Below are 16495 nucleotides of genomic sequence, written 5' to 3' on the forward strand. Positions count from 1 at the left end.
GAGCAGACGGTAACTGTACTCCTTCCTCGTGTGACTGTGTTTCCCCCAGAGATGTTAACTCTCTCTCTCTCTCTCATCTCCCTGCTCAGTTTTCACAAATATTTTGTGAATTGCCTATATTGCATTAAACTCAGGCGCAGAATGCGCAGAGTATTTATAAATTAAAATAATTCGCCAACACACCCGTGTCCTTTCTCAATGTTGACGTCACTGGAGCTCCTCCACTGCTCGAACCTTGACCCATTTTGGGGACAGGTGTGATCAGTTTTTACTGTTCTGTAACAAAACAAAACAACAAAAGGAGGATCAGACATTAATTAAAGGAGAATACTGTTTTGTTTTTAAACGGAGGCAAACACTTCCAAACATCTTGGGCCGATCCACTGAAGCCTTGACATGGCCTGATCCACCTGTGCCCATCCACCCACAGTCACACAACGTCCATTTCCGATCTCTCCATGGATTGTACACTGGACCAGGATTCTCCAGGATATCTACTCTCTGCATTGCAGGCAATTCCCTTTTTGGAACCAATCTTGTGTCCTGGACCAGGAGTGTTGCGTCTTCAGAATGCCGAGGCAGATTGAGTAGACAGCGCCCACTGCTTTGGTCCTCCTACCACTGGTGGCGCTGTAGTGAGTAATGGACAAGTGTTACAGCAGTGTGTGCTGAAACATTTCTGCTGACGATGAGACTTCTATTCCTCTCGTCACTGGATTATACAGATTTCTCAGTCACCCCTGATTCTCACCGTCTCCTTTCAGGTTATCATCACCTGGCATTGACACCTATGGCAATATAGGATTTGAGTCTATAGAGAGACACTCTGACATCCTGAACAATGCCATATCACCAATAGCATCGTGACATCTTGTCCTGAATCGGTATAGTTTCTCCGGCAGGACTTTAGAACATTATTAGCTCCAAAACTCAGTTAAGATTTCTTTCAGCATATCACCTGGCTATTATCAGATAGTTAGTTATATGACACCTTGTTAAACACAATGTCGACATGCCATACATCCAAAACAACAAGTTGGGAATAATCATTAACATAAATAAAATAAGATGCTAGAGTTACTCAACAAGACAGAGAGTATGTTAATATTTCAGGTGGAAGACCCTGTATCAGAGCTGAGCCTGTGTGTAGGAGCCATGTATCTGTTTTCTATCAGCATTGCATCCTGCGTTGTGTATTTATGATGTTTCTATGGTAACCAGTTGCATCCGTGGAGTTGGTACACGCAAAGGGAGTCCGTTATATATCTGTGCTTTTTTCCATGCAGTACACAGCCCTAATGCACTTCCTTTGGACAACATCGGTGGCGTGGGGAGGGGAGACTTGTAGTTTGGGCAACTGCCGGTCTTCCATAAGAAAAATACCTTGCCCAGGCTTGCGCCCTGGAAACTTTCCAAGGTGCAAATCCATGTCTATCGAGAGTAACGGAGGCCTACTACACTACCCAGCTGGGGACTGACCGATGTCATATATTGTGTTATTATCCACTCAAATACGGTGAACTTAAACTTGGGTACAGATCAGTTTCATCGCTTCAAGATTGTATGATTACTGATTGCTAATAAAGGATCGAATACTTATCACTGACATTTGTTACAATCATTATTGGATTTGAGGGCATGTCATGTCAGTAGAACAAACCTGTGGGTGGTAGCCAGCAATGGCAAATTAGCTTGGTTACATTTCACCGCTACATTCTCAACAGATGTTTCTCAACCTGCCGATCATTTGAATATTCTGAGACGCTGAGTATTTTGCTTCAGTTTTCACCAGTGTAAAGGACCTTGGCAATTGTGGGGATGACTTACAGCAGACTGAAACACATGAGTGTATGGACCTTAAGAAAGAGCATGCGCTGGATCTTTTGAGAGGTTTTAAGTTAGATAAGTCACCGGGACTGAACGAGATATACCCCATGCTACTGTATGAATCGAGGGAGGAGATTGCTAATCACCTGACGATGATCTTCACATCATCAATGAGGTGGGGAGAAGTACCAAAGGATTGGAAGTTTGCAAATGTTGTTCCCTTGTTTAAGAAAAGGAGTAGATATCTCAGGAAATTATAGACAAGTAAGCATTTGGAGAGACATAATCTGCTTAGAGATAGTCAGCACGGCTTTGCCGAGGGCAGGTCAAGCCTTATGAACCTGAGTGAATTATTTGAGGATGTAACAAAACACATTGATGAAGGTAGAGCAGTGGAAGTACTGTATATGGATTTCAGTAAGAGGTTAGCTAAGGTTCCCCATGGAAAGCTCATTCAGAAAATAATGAGGGATGGGATCCAAGGAGACCTTGCTTTGTGGATCCAGAATTGGCATGCCCACAGAAGGCAAAGGGCGGTTGTAGATATTTCGTATTCTGCATGGATGGTGATGACCGATAGTGTTCCGTTGGGTCTGTTCTGGGACCCCTTCTCTTTGTGATTTTTACAACTGACCTGTATGTGGAAGTTGAAGGATGAGTTAGTAAGTTTGCTGAAGACACAAAAGTCGGGAGTGTTTTGGATCATCTGCAGGGTTGTCAGATGTTACAGTGCAACATCGATAGGATGCAGAACTGGGCAGAGAAGCGGCAGATGGAGTTCAATACTGATAAGCGTGAAGCGGTTCATTTCGGTCAAATTTCAAGATAATATAATATTAATGGTAATACTCCTGTCAATCTGGAGGATCAGTGAGATCTTGGGGTTAGTGTCGATAGAACACTCAAAGCTGTTGTACACGTTGACAGTGTTGTTAAAAAAGCATATGGTGTGTTGACATTTATCAGCCATGGAATTGAGTTCAAGAGCGTGAGGTAATTTTACAGATATATAAGACCTTGATTAGAACCCGCTTGGGAGAACTGTGTTCAGTTCTGGCCACCTCACTACAGGAAACGATGTGGCTGCTTTTGAGGGAGCACAGAGGAGATTTACAAGGACTTGCTTTGGATCCAGAATAACAATTATTTTGTTCTCCTTTACACTTGTAAACAATCTTGAATCTTGAACCCTGGGGATAATACCACGACCAACCACATTATCTATGCTCCCACTTGATTTCGTAAACTCCTACAATGTCACCCTCATTCTCCTCTGGAATAAAGATCCAACTCGACCAACCACTTCCTATGACTCGGCCCTCTAGTCCAGGCAACATCTTCAGCAATCTCGTCTGCACCCTATCCAACTTGATAGTATGTTTCCTACAGCAGGGTCTACACAACTGAACAGAATACTCTGTGTAGCCACACCAACAATATAATGCCCATAATCCAGAACTCAATGCCTTAACTGATGAAGGCCAGCATGATTAAATCCTTCTTTTCCACCCTCTATACTTGCACGTCCACTTTCAGTGACTGTACTCTTGTACTCCCAGGTCGCTCTGTTCCACAACACTTGGTGCCCTCCCATCACTATACCAGTCCCACCTAGTTTCACTGTCGAAAATGCACCATCGCTCACTTGTCCAAGTTGAAAACCATTTGGCATTACTCAGCCCATCTCCATAACTGACCAAGATGTCTTTGAAATTCATTGTCACCTGTTGCCTTATAAGCCAGTCTCCCGAATTTAGTCTCCCTGTATGCACATGACTATGTCGCCACCCACAGCTCTAATCTGCTAATTAAGTTTGTCGACGACACTACATAGATTGGCCTCCTCTCAAGCAATAACGAGGTGGCCTACAGGGAAGAGGTCATCTCTCTGACACAGTGGTGGCAAAGTAACAACCTTCCTCTCAATGTCGCAAAAACAAAGGAGCTGGTTGTGGACTGCAGGAGGAATGGAGACGGGTTAACCCCTATTGACATCAATGGATCTGGGGTTGAGAGGGTGAACAGCTTTAAGTTCCTCGGCATAAACATCACCGAGGATCGCACGTGGTCTGTTCACACCAGCTGTGCGTTGAAAAAGGCACAAAAACACCTCAGACGGTTGAGAAAGTTCGATATCAACCCCCAAATCCTAAGAACTTTGTATAAGGGCACAGTTGAGAGCATCCTGACTGACTGCATCACTGCCTGGTATGGGAACTGTACCTCCTTCAATCACAGAACTCAGTAGAGAGTGGTGCGGACAGCCCAGCGCATCTGTAGTAGTGAACTTCCCACGATTCAGGACATTTACAAGGACAGGTGTGTAAAAAGGACACGAAGGATTATTGGTGACCAGAGTCACCCCAACCACAAACTGTTCCATCTGCTACCATCCGAGAAACGGCACTGCAGCATAAAATCCAGGACCAACAGTCTCCGGAACAGCTTCTTCCACTTCAGACTAATTACCTCACATTGATTTGAGGTTATCTATATTATATGGACTGTTCAATTTATTTTCAATTATTATAAATTACTGTGATTGCACATTTAGAACGAGACGTAACGTAAAGATTTTTACTCCTCATGTTTGTGAAGGATGTAGGAAATAAATTCAAGTAAATTGAATTCAAACTTGCTAATCGTGCCTTGTACATTCATGTACAAATCAAAGGCATGAATAGTGAATTACAGAAGTCTCGACACTGACACACACATCCCGCTCGTCACAGGCCTTCATTCCCTAAAACCATCTTCAATCATCTCTTTCTGCTTCTTGTTCTCTAGCCCGGTGTGAATCCACCTCACCAGCTCCCGGTGAATCCCACGTGACCGAACTTTCCTGATCAGCTGCCATGCGGGATCTTGTTACAGACTTTACCAAAGTTCAGATGAACAACATCATTGCCCAACTTCACCTAATGCCCTAGTTAACTCTTAAATAATCTCCAAAATACTTGACAGATATGATGTCCTATTGGACAGTGTAGATGGTGATTTCCCCACAACCAATGTCCAACTGCCCGAGACTTCAGCTTCACTGCAGATTGAGGAAATTCCGATCCCAGCTGTCGAATTACCAACCTGGACTGAAGCCCGTATACTGCCAGTTCCATAACCTCAGAGTCACCAGCCCAATATAATCACCCATACAAAGACGCTTTGGTGCCGGCGATTTGCCGTGGTGTTCCTGCCATTTCCGATTCACAAACTAGGGTGGAATTGGAATCTAATGACCCTCTGCCGGGGCCGGTGCTCAGGCCGGTTCCCCGGTCTGTACAGAGGATGCGGATACACTTCAGCCTGACCCCAGCAGCTAAACCGAACACATTTGATCTCTATGTCATCGCTGTGTGGGATCTTGCCCAGCACAGCTGGCTGCCATGTTTCCTGCAGTGTAGCAGGAACAAAATGTAAAATTATAAAGTAGAAATGCTGGGAGCTCAGTACATCAGACTACATCTCTGAACGGAGAAATGGTGGAAGACCCAGTTCCAGAACGGAGACTGTCCAAGATGCTGCCGATCTGCTGAGCGTTTCCAGTATTTTCTGCTCTTCACTTTAAATTTCCTGCAACTGTATTTTCTCCCTCTTCATTTTAATGCACAGATAGTAACTGATTGCCACCCTAAACTGTAAATGCCACTCCACCCCAACCACTCTGTTAGTTCTGAGTTCATTCTGACCCTGGTGTAGTACATCCCATACAGTCAATGCTCACAGCATCCTTTCCTCCCACTATCACTCTGTTACATTTGCTCCCGAGGCCACTGACTCTACGCTGAGAGGCGGTGACCACAGAGCGATAAAAACTGCAACACTTGCTGCAGCTCTGACGGGCCGTTACCCTGGAAACAGAGGAAATGGCTCACTGAAAATAACCGAAAAAGGAAATAACAAACTCAACATCAGATGCTATGAGTTCAATTATGACAAAGATTAACACTCCAGCCATTTTGCAACAATGAAACTAAAACGGAAATGGCTGCTTTTACCCTGCCACTTGCTGTGTTCAATTAAACCTCTTGTATCTCTAGCTAGAGAAAAAGCAATCCTGGAAAAGGTGCAATACAAAACTTCAAAATGAAGACAAAATTTGAAAGAAAGATTGTTGAAATATATCATTGCAGCAATGGGATACAGGCTGGGCAGAGGTTGAACAAGATGGCTGATCAAAGGCGATCTCTGATGGTCCTCCAGCAATACACATATCCTGAAATAATGGTACGCACTAGTAGATAACAAAGCCAGAACAAACAATAAGAACTTTGGTATGTGCCCTTTTCTACTCTACACACTTTATCAGTGCACCGCAGGAAGTATCCCATCCCGATATCTCACATCTTCATACGGCTACTGCTCTTCCTTTAACTGAATGAAATAGCGGAGAACTGTGGACACAGCTGAGTACATCATAGAAACCAACCTCCCCTCCTTGGAGTCTGTCTACACTTCCCACTGCCTCAGTAAAGCAGCCAACATAACGAAAGATCCCCACAACTCTGGACATTCTCACTTCTAATGCACCATCGGGGCGAAGATAAAATAAAACAGAAACACGCCACCGGGCTCAAGGACGGTGTCCATTCTGCTGTTAGAAGCGAACAGCGTGATGAGTGGACTCCTGACCTCACAGTCTAAATCGATGTGACCTTGCACCACATATCTACCTGCACTGCACTTTCTCTGTAACCAGGATGATTTGTTTTACCTCAATGTACCACTGCAATGTATTGATCTGTGTGGAGAATATCAGAGACACGATTTTCACTCAACCTCTGCACATGGAAAACAAAATAAAGATTCCCCCAATGCAACGGTGAGGAAATATTAGACAGACTGGGTTGCTTCTTTGGAAATTCTAAAGGGAGTGTACGCACTTCTGGTGGAAAGCGGCCAGTGAGTGAGTGGACTAGTGAAGGAGTGGAGATTTGAGTCTTTGACTCGAGAGATTCTGGCAGTTTTGGCATTTGGACTGTGCAATCAATTCAATCAAGATTTGAATAGCTCAGCAGACAGTTGCTGATTAGACAAACAAGATTGGAATAGCTCAGACTCAGCAGAGAGCAGCTGATTGGGCAATTGAGGTCAGGTGACCAAGCAGTTTGAAAAGAAACAAGTAAATAGAGGGGTAGCTCAAGCGGAGCGGCCTGTGAAAAGCGGCCAATGAGTGATTGGGCAGGTGAAGGAGTGGAGCTTTGAGGCTTTGACTGGGGAGGCTTCAGCGAGAAGAGGCGGAGTGCGAGCTTGTACCCAGTTAGTCTTTTCAATGCCTCCTCAGACGGTGATGTGCCTCTCCTGTGAGATATGGCAGTCTTGGGGGAACTCCCCTCTCCCGCAAAGTCACATCTGCCAGAAGTGCTTGCGGCTGGGTGATCTGGAAGACAGTGTGAGGAATCTGGAGCAGGAACTGGATGACCTTCGACTCATAAGGGAGAATGAGTCATTGATAAATGAGAGCTACAGGGAGGTAGTCACACCTAGGCTGCCGGAAGCAGGTCGTTGGGTGACAGTCCGAGGAAGGAAAGCGAAAGAGAGTAGACAGGAAGTGCAGAGCACCCCTCTAGCCATTCCCCTGAATAATATGTTTACCGTCCTGTATACTGTTGGCGGGTATGACCGGCCAGGTGTGAGCCACGGTAGCAGGGCCTCTGGCACTGAGTCTGACGCTGTGGTGCAGAAGGATGGGACGGAGAACAGGAGAGCTGTCGTCATTGGAGACTCTATAGTTGGGGAGCACACAGGAGATTTTCTGGACGTGAGAACGACACGCGCATGGTTTGTTGCCTCCCGGGTGCCAGGGTCCGGGATGTCTCTGACCGGGTGAATGACATCCTGGTACGAGAGGGAAAGTAACCCGAAGTCGTGATACAAGTTGGTACCAACGACATAGGCAGGAAGAGGGATGAGGTCCTGAAGTGCGAGTTTCGGGAACTAGACAGAAGGCTGAAGAACAGGACCTCAAGGGTGGTGTTCTCAGGATTGCTGACAGTGTCACGTGATAGTGATGGTAAGAATTGGAGGAGATGGCAGTTGAATGCGTGACTGAGGAGTTGGTGTAGGGGGCAGGGTTTTAGATTTTTGGATCATTGGGATCTCTTTTGGGGAAGGTGGGACCTGTACATATTTGATGGGTTGCACCTGAACTCGTGGGGGAGCAATATCCTTGCAGGTAGGTTTTCTAGCATGGTTCGGGAGGGTTTAAACGAATTTACAAGGGGGATGGGACCCGGGGAGATTGAGCAGTGAAAGAAGTGCATGGAATAAAGCCAGATCTAACATATAGAGAGGCTTTGAGGAAAGAGAAGCAGAATAAAGGGTGTAAAAGTAGTAAGGTAGAAGGGCTAAAGTGTGTATACTTCAATGCAAGAGACATCAGGAACAAAGGTGATGAACTGAGAGCTTGGATACATACATGGAATTATGATGTAGTGGTCATTACAGAGACTTGGCTGGCACCAGGGCAGGAATGGATTCTCAATATTCCTGGATTTCAGTGCTTTAAAATGGATAGAGAGGGGCTAAAAGGGAGGAGGGGTGTTATTACTGGTTAGGGATACTATTACAGTTATAGAAAGGGCGGGTAATGTAGCAGGATCCTCTTTTGAGTCAGTATGGGTGGAAATCAGGAACAGGAAGGGAGCAGTTACTCTATTTTGGGGTATTCTATAGGCCCCCTGGTAGCAGCAGAGATACCGAGGAGCAGATTGGGAGGCAGATTTTGGAAAGGTGCAAAACTAACAGGGTTGTTATCATGGGTGACTTTAACATCCCTAATATTGATTGGCACCTGATTAGATGGTTTAGATGGGGCAGAAATTGTTAAGTTTGTCCAGGACGGATTCCTGTCACAGTACGTTGAAAGTCCGACTAGGGGAAATGCCATACTAGATCTGGTATTAGGCAACAAACCGGGTCAGGTCACACATCTCTCAGCAGGTGAGCATCTGGGGGACAGTGATCACCGCTCCCTGGCCTTTAGCATTATCATGGAAAAGGGTAGAATCAGAGAGGACATGAAAATTTTTAATTGGGTAAGGTCAAATTATGATGCTATAAGGCTAGAACTTGCGGGTGTGAATTGAGATGATGGTTTTGCAGGGAAATGTACTATGGAGATGTGGTCGATATTTAAGGATATCTTGCAGGATGTTAGGGATAAATTTGTCCCGGTGAGGAAGATAAAGAATTGTAGGGTGTAAGAACCATGGGTGACAAAGTGACTTGGAAAATCTAGTCAGGTGGAAGAAGGCAGCATACATGAGGTTTGGGAAGCAAGAATCAGATGGGTCCTTTGAGGAATATAGGGTAGCAAGAAAGGAGCTTAAGAAGAGGTTGAGAAGAGCAAGACGGGGTCATGAGAAGGCCTTGGCGAGTAGGGTAAGGGAAAACGCCATGGCATTCTTCAATTATGTGAACAAAAGGATGACACGAATGAAGGTAGGACCGATTAGAGATAATGGTGGGAAGATGTGCCTGGAGGCTGTGGAAGTGAGCGAGGCACTCAATGAATACTTCTCTTCGGTATTCACCAGTGAGAGGGAACTTGATGACGGTGAGGACAATATGAGTGAGATTGATGTTCTGGAGCATGTTGATATTAAGGGAGAGGAGGTGTTGGAGTTGGTAAAAATACATTGGGAAGGAAAAGTCCCCGGGCCTGACGCTGCTCCTCTTCTACTTCCCCAGGCTACTCCACAAGGCGAGGGAAGAGATTGTTGATCCTCTGGCTAGGATCGTTATGTCCTCGTTGTCCACGGGAATGGTACCGGAGGATTGGAGAGAGGCAAATATTGTCCCCTTGTTCTATAAAGGTAGTAGGGATAGTCCGGGTAATTATAGTCCAGTGAGCCTTACGTTACGTATGTGGTGGGAAAGCTGTTGGAAAAGATTCTTAGCGATAGGATGTATGGGAATTTAGAGAATCATGGTCTGATCCGGGACAGTCAGCATGGCTTTGTGGAGGGCAGATCGTGTCTAACAAGCCTGATAGAGTTCTTTGAGGAGGTGAGCAGGCATATAGATGAGAATAGTGCAGTGGATGTAATCTACATTTAACCAGATAACCATATAAAAATTACAGCACGGAAGCAGGCTATCTTGGCCCTTCTAGTCTGTGCCGACGCTTACACTCACCTAGTCCCAGTGGCCCACACTCTGCCCATAACCCTCCATTCCTTTCCTGTCCATATACCTATCCAATTTTACTTTAAAAGACTATACCGAACCTGACTTTACCACTTCTACTGGAAGCTCATTCCACACAGCTACCACTCTCTGAGTAGAGAAATTGCACCTCGTGCTGCCCTTAACCATTTGCCCCTAAACTCACAAATCATGTCCTATTGTTTGAATCTCCCCTACTCTCAATGGAACAAGCCTATCCACGTCAACTCGATCTATCCCTGTCATTATTTTAAATACCACTATCAAGTCACCTCTCAATCTTCTGTGCTCCAAAGAATAAAGACCTAACTTGTTCAGCCTTTCCCTCTAACTAAGGTGCTGAAACCGAGGTAACATTCCAGTAAATCTTCTCTGTACTCTCTCTATTTTGTTGATATCTTTCCTATAATTCGGTGACCAGAACTATACACAGTACTCCAAATTCGGCCTTACCAATGCCTTGTACAATTTTAACATTACATCCCAACTCTTGTACTCAATGCTCTGATTTATAAAGGCCAGCATACCAAAAGCTTTCTTCACCACCCTATCCACATGAGATTCCACCTTCAGGGAACCTTGCATCATTATTCCTAGATCACTCTTATCTACTGCATTCTTCAACGCCCTACCTTTTATGATGTATGACCTATTTGGATTATTCTTACCAAAATGTAGACCTCACACTTCTCAGCATTAAACTCCATCTGCCATCGTTCAGCCCACTCTTCTAACTGGCCTAAATCTCTCTGCAAGCTTCGAAAACCTACTTCATTATCCACAACGCCACCTACATTGGTATCATCTGCATACTTACTAATCCAATTTACCACCCCATCATCCAGATCATTAATGTATATGACAAATAACATTGGACCCAGTACAGACCCCTGAGGCACACCACTAGTCACCGGCCTCCAACCTGACAAACAGTTATCCACCACTACTCTCTGGCATCTCTCATCCAGCCACTGTTGAGTCCATTTTACTACGTCAATATTAATACCTAACGATTGAACCTTCCTAACTAACCATCCGTGTGGAAACTTGTCAAAGGCCTTACTGAAGTCCGTATAGAGAACATCCGCTGATTTACCCTCATCAAATTTCCTCGTTACCCCTTCAAAAAGTTCAATAAGATTTGTCAAACATGACCTTCCACGCTCAAATCCATGTTCACTCTTCCTAATCAGACCCTGTCTATCCAGATAATTATATATACCATCTCCAAGAATACGTTCCATTAATTTACCAACTACTGAAGTTAAACTGACAGGCCTATAATTGCTAGGTTCACTCTTAGAACTCTTTTCAAACAATGGAACCACATGTGCAATACGCCAATCCTCCAGCACCATCCCTGTTTCTAATGACATTTGAAATATTTCTGTCAGAGCCCCTGCTATTTCTACACCAACCTCTTTCAAGGTCCTAGGGAATATCCAGAACAGGACTCGGAGATTTATCCACTTTTATATTCCTTAAGAGTGCCAGTAATTCCTCCTCTTTAATAGTCATAGTTTCCATAACTTCCCTACTTGTTTCCCTTACCTTACACAATTCAATATCCTTCTCCTTAGTGAATACCGAAGAATTGTAAAAAATCTCCCCCATCTCTTTCTGCTCCACACATAGCTGTCCACTCTGATTCTCTAAGAGACCAATTTTATCCCTCACTATCCTTTTGCTTTTAATATAACTGTAGAAACCATTCGGATTTATTTTCACCTTACTTGTCAAAGCAACCTCATATTTTCTTTTAGCTTTTCTAATTTCTTTCTTAAGATTCTTCTTACATTCTTTATATTCCTCGAGCACCTCATTTACTCCATGCTGCCTATATTTATTGTAGATATCTCTCGGTAACCTAACCAAGTTTCCAAAATCCCTTGAAAACCATGTCTCTCTCAAACGTTTAACCTTTCCTTTCAACCTAACAGGAACATAATGATTCTGTACCCTCAAAATTTCACCTTTAAATGAACTCCATTTCTCTATTACATCCTTCCCAAAAAACAAATTGTCCCAATCCACTCCTTTTAAGTTCTTTCGCATCTCCTCAAAGTTAGCCTTTCTCCAATCAAAAATCTCAACCCTGGGTCTAGTCCTATCCTTTCCATAATTACATTGAAACTAATGGTATTGTGATCACTGGACCCAAAGTGCTCCCCAACACATACGTTCGTCACCTGACCTATCTCATTCCCTAACAGGAGATCCAACACTACCCCTTCTCTAGTCCGTACCCCTATGTATTGCTGCAAAAAACTATACTGCACATATTTTACAAACTCCAAACCATCCAGCCCTTCTACAGAATGGGCTTCCCAGTCTATGTGTGGAAAATTAAAATCTCCCACAATCACAACCTTGTGCTTACTACAAATATCTGCTATCTCCTTACAACTTTGTTCCTCCAATTCTCGCTCCCCAGTAGATGGTCTATAATACACCCCTATAAGTGTTACTACACATTTTCCCATTCCTCAATTCCATCCAAATAGTCTCCCTAGATGAGCCCTCTAATCTATCCTGCCAAAGCACTGCTGTAATGTGTTCTCTAACAAGCAATGCAACACCTCCTCCTCTTGCCCCTCTGATGCTATCACACCTGAAGCAACGAAATCCAGGAATATTCAGTTGCCAATCACACCCCTCCTGCAACCATGTTTCACTAATAGTTACAACATCATATTTCCAGGTATCAATCCATGCTCTAAACTCATCCACCTTTCTTACAATGTTCCTAGCATTAAAATAGATCAATTTAAGAAACTCTCCACCTCTTCCTCTCTGTTTATCCCTAACAATGCAATCAACTTCATTATCTTTTTCTTCCTTCTCCCCTACATCTGCGGTCAGAGCGCTCACCTTCCTATCCTCACTCACACACTGTCTACTAGCTTTCTCTATTTGTGAATTAACCTCCTTTCCCCTAGTCTCTTCAAATTGATCCCCACCCCCCAACCATTCTGGTTTAAAGTCTTCCTAGTAGCCTTAGCAAATCTCCCCACCAGGATATTAGTCCCCCTATGATTCATGTGTAACCCGTCCTTTTTGTACAGGTCACACCTGTCCCAAAAGAGGTCCCAATGATACAGAAACTTGAATCCCTGTCCTCTGCTCCAATCCCTCAGCCACGCATTTATCCTCCACCTCATTCCATTCCTCCTCTCACTGTCGCGTGGCACAGGCAGTAATCCTGAGATTACTACCTTTGCAGTCCTTCTTCTCAACTGCGTTCCCAACTCCCTGTATTCTCCTTTCAGGACCTCTTCCCTTTTCCTACCTATGTCATTGGTACCAATATGTACCACGACCTTTGGCTGTTCTCCCTCCCACTGCAGGATATCTTGGTCGCGATCAGAAACATAGGCACCAGGCACCAGGGAGGGAAATTACCATCCGGGTCTCTTGATCGCGTCCACAGAATCGCCTATCTGACCCCGTAACTATCGAGTCTCCTATTACTAATTTCATTTCCCTGCCCTTCTGAGCCACAGGTGTAGCTGTTGTTGCCCCCCCCCCCCCCAGCAGTACTCGAACAGCAGAGAGAACTTATTGTCAATGGGGACAATCACATGGGGTATTCACTAGTACCTGCTTCTTACCCTTCTCTCTCCTAACCGTGAGCCACCTGTCTGCCTCCCGTGTTCCCGGTGTGACCACCTGCCTGTAACTCCTCTCTATCACCTCCTCACTCTCCCTAACTCGGTCCCTTGGGAGCTGCAGCTCGGCGCACCTGGCGCAGAAGTGGACGTCTGGGAGGCTATGAGACACTGGAACTCCCCACATCCGACACAGAGAACAACAAGCTGCCCTCACACTCATAATTCCCCCTTTCCTCAATTAACAGGAAAAACTGAAACCTAAACCTACCTTGCCGCGCCCGCTTCCACCTAAGCCCATTGAACCCAGCCCTTTAGCCTTCTCTCTGCTCCCGCCTCACTCCGCTGCCCGCAAAACGACGTTGCCCGCTGCATAAGGCTGTGTGCTTTTTAAATCTCCCCCGCTTCACTGCCCGCCTTCACACGCCTGCGCAGTCCCGCCTCTCTTAACTCCGAGGAGAATAAGAAAAATTCAAGATGGCTCCCGCCGCACTTCCGTTCGGATCCTCCTCCTTCCTTCTCCAAACATGGATTTTAGTAAGGCATTTGACAAAGTTCTACACGGTAGGCTTATTCAGAAAGTCAGAAGGCATGGGATTCAGGGAAGTTTGTCCAGGTCGGTTCAGAATTGGCTTGCCTACACAAGGCAGAGAGTCGTGGTGCAGGGAGTACATTCAGATTGGAGGGTTGTGACTTGTGGTGTCCCACAAGGATCTGTTCTGGGACCTCTACTTTTTGTGATTTTTATTAACGACCTGGATGAGGGGGTAGAAGGGTGGGTTGGCAAGTTTGCAGACGACATAAAGATTGGTGGTGTTGTAGATAGTGTAGAGCATATATGTCAAACTCAAGGCATTGAGTGGAATTATCTTTGGCCCGCGAGATAATATCTAATTACTATTAAAGCTGGCCCCAGTAATCGAAGCGCCTATGGCGTATGATATGGCTAATGCTGAGTTTATTCAGGTACCAGGTTTTCAGGGTTTTTAGTGTTTATTCGGCAGTCTTGCTCCGCAGTCTTCTTCATAAGAAACGGAATTTGTAAAGTGAAACACTTTGGAGTTATAGCAGATACTGAGACACATGAGAGCAGGCTGAAAAAACGGAGGCAACGAAAGCTGCGTTTGCACGCGTCCGACTGATCTGGCCCGCATGAAGCTGCATTTTGCTCAATCCGGCCCGTGACCTAAAATGAGTTTGACACCCCTGGTGTAGAGGATTGTCGAAGATCGCAGAGAGACATTGATAGGATGCAGAAGTGGGCTGAGAAGTGGCACTTCTCAGAGTTCAAACCGGAGAAGTGTGAGATGGTACACTTTGGAAGGACACACTCCAAGGTAGAGTACAAAGTAAATGGCAGGATATTTGGTAGTGTGGAGGAGCATAGGGATCTGGGGGTACATGTCCACAGATCCCTGAAAGTTGCCTGACAGATAGATAGGGTAGTTAAGAAAGCGTATGGTGTGTTAACTTTCATAAGTCGAGGGATAGAATTTAAGAGTCGCGATGTAATGATGCAGCTCTATAAAACTCTGGTTAGGCCACACTTGGAGTACTGTGTCCATTTCTGGTCGCCTCACTATAGGAAGGATGTGGAAGCATTGGAAAGGGTACAGAGGAGATTTACCAGGATGCTGCCTGGTTTACAGAGTACAGATTAAGGGAGATTAAGGGAGCTAGGACTTCACTCTTTGGAGAGAAGGAGGATGAGTGGAGATATGATAGAGTTGTACAAGATATTAAGAGGAATAGTTAGAGTGGATAGCCAGCGACTCTTCCCCAGGGCACCAATGTTCAGTACAAGAAGACATGGCTTTAAGGTAAGGGGAGTTCAAGGAGAATATTAGAGGAAGGTTTGTACTCAGAGAGTGTTTGGTGCGTGGAATGCACTGCTTGAGTCGGTGGTGGAGGCAGATACTTACAGTAGCAATCATATGAAATTATGATCATATCCCGATGGCGAATTTGCCTGGCAACCCATTTACTTCAGACATACGGCAACCAGCATCGCATTTATTTTACAATTACTTGTATCGTTCCTCGCCAGAGAATGATGGGGAAAAAAAACCTTAATTTCACTACGTTTCTTATTTGTCAGAGTGCGCAGCTGGTATGTGTAATTAGTAACAGGACATTCATCCCCTCAGTCCTGTTCCGTCATTCTCTATGATCACAGCTGGACTGAGATCTCAGTAACACATCCCTGCTACCGACTGGACCAATTCACTTCCTTGTCTGTCAAGGATCTCTCCGCTGCGGAATTAAACTCACTGAAAATAATCCCTACTTCTCGTTTCCTTTGAGGAAGAGAAATCCAAACACACACTACTACCAGCCCACATAGGGTGTGGAATTTGTAACCGGACATTCGCCCCGTCAGTCCTGTTCCGCCATTCTCAATGAACACAGCTGGTCTGTGATCGCAGAGGCACATCCGTGCGACCGCCTGGGACACCTCACTCCCTTCTCTGTCCAGAAACTGTTCCCTGCAGAATTTAAAACATAGGAAAAAAAACTCTGCTTCTCATTTCCTTTGAAAACAGTTCCAACTCATAAAAATAACATCATCTACCTTCACCTGTTTCAGCTTCCCCTGGAACAGCAACTGATAGTATTGATACGGTAGAAAAACTAGAAATAATTACCCTGACAAGTCAGGTTATTAAAACACCATAACACAGCCCAGTACAGTTCCTGTTCCTACCTGGTGCTGGACACCTGAGTCTGTTTCCAGCGAATTCGTGCATCTGAATTTAATGTCCCTAACAATAAGTGAACACACCCTGAGCAATGTTCAGTTGATAACACGCTCATAAACCAGAACTTCAGTCTATTCAGCATGTAACGCCACACCCTGTTCCACAATGCTGTGTTAAACCACTCAAAGACTCACT

General features: G+C 44.9%; 1 long non-coding RNA gene across 1 annotated transcript in view; it reads right to left on the reverse strand.

Annotated features, from left to right (window-relative positions):
* Positions 1-190: 190 nt before the first annotated feature.
* The window catches only part of LOC140721496 (uncharacterized), a 1502390-nt gene continuing 1486085 nt past the window's right edge, over positions 191-16495 (reverse strand). Inside the window, exon 3 of the long non-coding RNA XR_012097391.1 lies at positions 191-276. This is a non-coding gene — a long non-coding RNA (uncharacterized lncRNA). The remainder of the gene's footprint in view (positions 277-16495) is intronic.

The sequence above is a fragment of the Hemitrygon akajei genome, unplaced genomic scaffold (genome assembly GCF_048418815.1).
Source record: "Hemitrygon akajei unplaced genomic scaffold, sHemAka1.3 Scf000057, whole genome shotgun sequence".
In the NCBI taxonomy this organism is placed as follows: Eukaryota; Metazoa; Chordata; class Chondrichthyes; order Myliobatiformes; family Dasyatidae; genus Hemitrygon; species Hemitrygon akajei.